The sequence below is a fragment of the Grammomys surdaster genome, unplaced genomic scaffold (genome assembly GCF_004785775.1).
Source record: "Grammomys surdaster isolate TR1022 unplaced genomic scaffold, NIH_TR_1.0 206, whole genome shotgun sequence".
In the NCBI taxonomy this organism is placed as follows: Eukaryota; Metazoa; Chordata; class Mammalia; order Rodentia; family Muridae; genus Grammomys; species Grammomys surdaster.
Window position 1 is genome coordinate 6,324,898 of NW_021604651.1, and position 5,300 is coordinate 6,330,197.

Consider the following 5,300-nt stretch of genomic DNA (forward strand, 5'->3'; position numbering starts at 1 on the left):
TCTCTCTCTCTCTCTCTCTCTCTCTCTCTCTCTCTCTCTCCCCAGGGTTTCACTATGAAGTTGTGACTGGCCTGGAACTCACAGAGAGGTCCACCTGCTTCTGCCTCCTAAGAGCTGAGCTAGGAATAAAGACATCCAATGCCATACTTGGCTTATATATTATTTTTATATAAAGATTTTGGAGTTCTTGTGTATTGAATCAGGGCCCTGAACATGCTAAGCATGTGCTCTACCATAGAACTACATACAGTCTATGAATTGCCTGTAATGCATGTCTTTTTCTTTAAATTATCTGTATAATTATCTGTATAATTTTATTGAGTTGTAAAAGTTCTTTTACATTTTCATCATATTTCTATTTTATTTTGTGTGTGTGTGTGTGTGTGTGTGTGTGCGTGCATGTGGAGGTCAGAGAACAAGGCGTGGGATTCAGACCTTTCCTCCCATCATGTAGGGCTTGAGGACTGACATCAGGTGACCAGGCTTGATGGCAGGTACTTTTGCTCACCATGCCATCTTGATGATCCTAAAATCTCTTTCAAAATTAGAGGAATTAGCACAATTTCTGTGATACATGTAATAAAGATTTTTCCATAGTCTTTTTTCTTTTTTATACTTTTTGATAGTTTGTTGTTATTTGTTTGCTTGCTATATTTTTCCCCAAATGGAAATAGCTATGTAGATTCTAAAAGATCTTTACCTCTTTAGAGTCTACAGAGATTTACATATACTTTCTTTATCTAATATGTGTCCCTTTTTAAATGTTCAAATCTTTCAATTGAAATGGAATTTATTTTGATAGAAACAGTAAGAAATTATTTATGATAGAAACAGTATGGAATTAGCTTCTTACCCAAGTAGCTAACAAGGTAACAAAACTGCTTTACTATAACCTTTACTTTCTACTTTGGAATAAATTTATAGACTACATCAAATCTTAAGTCAGTGGTTCTCAACCTTCCTAATGCTGCAACTCTTTAATATAGTTACTCTACTTGTGATGACCCCCAATCATAAAGTTATTTCGTTGCTACTTCCTAACTGTAATTTTGCTACTGTTATGAATCATAATGCAAATATCTGATATGTGGTCCACAGGTTGACAACTGCTGTCTTAGGCTTTGCAACTCTGAAAACAAAAGAATTTCTATAGACATTAACCTATTATTTAAGATGGTGAAGTTATACCGGCAATGACTTTATTTTACTTATATAAGAACTATCATTCTATATGCTATTTATTCAGATAATGAAGAAGTTGAGTGGTCTGCTTGAATTCTGTATTTCATTTGTGTTTCATGTTATTTTGATGAGAAGATGACATTTGCTTTCTTAGCTTCCATGTCAGTTAGTCTGGGATGTGGAATATTGTAGGAGACAGTATTCAATGATGTCTTACAGAGACAAAAGCTCGGGGACTAATGACAAGACTCTTGATATTTATGCTTTAAAAAATATATCCTGGAACATAGAATGAATTTACTGACATCTTGTTTTTCCCCCCTGTGTTCTTGAGTCAGAGTCGTATTTGTAGCCCAGGCTAGCCTTGAAATCATGCTTCAGCCTCTCCAGTGCTGGGATTATAGGTGGGTTCCAACATGCATGGCTGATTTACCTCTAACAAACAAACTACGACACAGTTATGAGGTGTCACTTCTATATTGGAATACAAAATACTGTAGCTTTTTTGTTTGTTTGTTTGTTTGTTTTTGTTTTTTTGAGACAGGGTTTCTCTGTATAGTCCTGGCTGTCCTGGAACTCACTCTGTAGACCAGGCTGGCCTCAAACTCAGAAATCCACCTGCCTCTGCCTCCCAAGTGCTGGGATTAAAGGCGTGTGCCAACACTGTAGCTTTTACTGTTGTACTCTGTCTACTCTTCTCTGAAGACGTGTTCTGTGTTGTAAAGCTTCTTGTGGAGAGGGTCCTATGGCAGGAGGCTTCCAGCCAAAAGTCATCAGGTAACTAAGAGCTTTAGTACCACAACTATGAAAAACTGTATCCTGCCATCAACTGAGTATGTGAATAGCCAACAATTCTCCATAGCTACATTTTCACCTGAAGTGGCAGTGCTGGTAGGCAGCATGTCTGCAGCCTCCTAAGAACCTGAATGAGGCTGCCACCCAGATTCTTGACCCAAAGATGCTGAGAAATAACAAAGGATTATTGTTTGGTACCATTAAACACTAGGATGATTTATTGCATAAGATAGCTAGTGTTCTAGGCAGACAATGCTGGAACCATATAGTTTAGGAAGAATTTGTAATGTAAGAATCTGATTGCTCTTGTGTGTACATGCACTGGAGATCAAACCCAGAGCTTTGTTGAGTGCTAAGGTGTACTCTTACCATTGAACTAAACCTACAGTCTTTATAATCAATTTTTTTTTAAGATTTATTTACTCATTTTTTGTGAGTACACTGTCTTCAGGCACACCAGAAGAGGGTATCAAATTCCATTACAGATGGTTGTAAGCCACCATGTGGTTGCTGGGAATTGAATTCAGGAGGAGTCAGTACTCTTAACCGCTGAGCCATCTCTCCAGTCCATAATCAAATCTTTTTAAAAAGAAGAAATTGAGTTTCTAAAAAAGCACTTTTCAGTTTTAGACATGTAAATAAATGATCTCTTAAGAATACACTTTTGTGTATCCCACAAAATTATCCCACCTTTGTGCCTGTATTTACTTTCAAAACATTCTTTGCATAAAAAAGGTACTTGTTTCCCACAGCTCTCTATGGAGCCTGAAGGGAGATGACTGTCAGCTCTAGGATGACATGGCGTATGCAAGACTCTATTTCACAAAACAAAAGTATTCTTCTTTTCCCCTTTCAATTTTTTAAGATTTATTATATTTTTTAAATTATGTGTGAGACAGCTGGAAATATAGCTCAGCAGTTAAGAGCACATATTACTCTTCAAGAGGACCTGAGTTTGGTTCCTAGCACCCATGTCAGGCAGCTTACAACTGCCTGTAACCCAGGCACAGAAGATCCTATGCCTTCTTCTGGCCTCTATAGGCACTGCACACATACATAGACACACACACACACACACACACACGCTTAAAATAAAAAATTTAAATGTTATATGTGTATACATACATGTGACATGAGTACCTGCAGAGGCCAGAAGACAATGTCAGGTCTGGAATTACAGGCAGCTGTAAGGTACCTCACATGGATGTTAGGACCTGAACACAAGTCATTTGGAAAAGCAGTAGATGCTCTTAACCACTCAGCTATCCCTCCAGCCTTTTTTGCTTGTTTTGAGACAGGTATTCATTATGTAACCCAGGCTAGTCTTGCACTTGGGATCCTCCTGCCCACTTCTTCTGAAGTACAGGGATTACATTATGTACCACTCTGTCCAGGGTATTTCTTTCGTGTGTGTGTGTGTGTGTGTGTGTGTGTGTACACATATGTGAGTGGAGACCAGAGGTCAGTTTCTCCTGTTAATCTTTGTGAGCCTTCTTCTTTGAGTTCTGAGACAGGACTCACTGGGATCCAGCATGTATCTAGTAGGCTATGATAGCTGGCCACTGAGCCATAGGAAGCTTCCTGTTTTGTTTCCCCCAGAACTGTAAAGACAAGTGCTACTACCACGCCCAGCTTTTTCACATGGGTTCTTGGGGATCAAACTGTTGTCCTTATGCTTGTTTTTCAGTGATTTACTGACTGAATATTTCCTCAGTACTCTCAACATATTTAATGAAAATCAAATACATTTTTGTCATGGGTTAAAATAAATACTAGGACAAAGATGTTACCCTTTAAAAACTAATAATTTGGTTGTACAAAAATCATATTTCTTACTCCTAAAAATAGAAAGTGACTTAACAGAGACTAAATCAAAAATAAAGTATAACAAAAATCTAAAATGGTTTTCAAAATAGACACTGAAACCTGCCAGACTTATAAATGGGCTTCTGCAAGGAGCTGTCTAAAGTGGGTTCAGAACTTGGAAATGCAGATCACGCACGCACGCACGCACGCACGCACCCCTTATAGATGCATATGCCCATGTGAGCATGAGTGCCTACAGAGGCTGAAGAAGGTGCCAAGTTTGGAGTTAAAGGTAAGCCACCTGACATGGCTGCTGGGACCTAAATAGTAGGTGAGCAGGTGCTCAGGAAGGCCAGAGGGTGGGCCCGCAGCTGGGCAACAGAGTGCTTCCAAGCCAGGTACAAGGGCTCTGTGACACAGTTGAGACAAAGAATATTCTTTCAAAATAGGGTGTTTTAAAAGATAAATATGTCATATTAATTTTAATAGGAAATATGACTGGTAACTAACAAGATTATAAAAAACTTCTAGGTAAAATAATGTGTAGTTGCTTATAAAAGACTATAGAGATGTGTGTGTGTGTGTGTGTGTGTATGTCTATTTACTTTTCTAGTGTTGAGGATAAAATTTAGTACTTCACACTTGTTAGACAATTGCTTATCCCTAAATTATATCCCAGCCCCGTGAGATTTTAAGTTAGATGAAGGATGAAATTGATGCTTTCAGAAGAGTATTTTGGTACATAGGCTAACCTGGAGAGTAAAAGAATGATAAGAATTTTTAGTCTCTGAAATATCAGTGCACAGAGAAAGACTTTCAAAGAAACTCTTCAATCAGAACATGCTACAAAGAAGCAACTAAAAATCAAGAAACAAACACCCAATATTTATATTAGGCCAAGGATGGAATCTGGCAAGTAGACAGTTTATCCCAAATGAGCTTGGAAAAGAAAGCACATTTGAAGATGGAGAGGTGGTTTAGAGGTTAGAAGCATTGGCTGGTGTTCCAGAGGACCCAGGACACCAGCACCCATATGGTGGATCACAACCATCTGTAACTCCAGTTCCAGGGGATCTGATGACTTCTTCTGGCCTCCATGCCTGAACCAGGCATGTACATGGTACATATGCATACATGCAGCAAGCAAAACTTTCATACACATAAGATAAAATATTTTAAATGAATAAAGTGACACCAGGTAGAGGTGTCACATGCACTAGCACTTCGGAGGTAGAGGCAAGCAGATCTGAGTTTGAGGCCAACCAGGTCCACAGAGTGATTTCCAGGACAGCTGAGGTATGGAGAGAAACCCCGTCTTGACAAACCAACCAACCAACCAACCAACCAACCAATCAAACAAAGACAAATAATTAACTGTGGCCAAAATTAAAATACCTTAATACTGGTCTATTTTTATAGTTTGTATTCATAAGATAATTTTTTAAAACATCAAAAAAGCTACCATCCTGTTAGCATAGCATAGCATAGCATAGCATAGCATAGCATAGCATAGCATA

At 38.4% G+C, this 5,300-nt stretch overlaps 1 protein-coding gene across 2 annotated transcripts in view; it reads right to left on the bottom strand.

Annotated features, from left to right (window-relative positions):
- Mindy2 (MINDY lysine 48 deubiquitinase 2) overlaps window positions 1-5,300 on the bottom strand; it is a 59,804-nt gene that overhangs the window by 35,919 nt on the left and 18,585 nt on the right. The window lies entirely within an intron of this gene.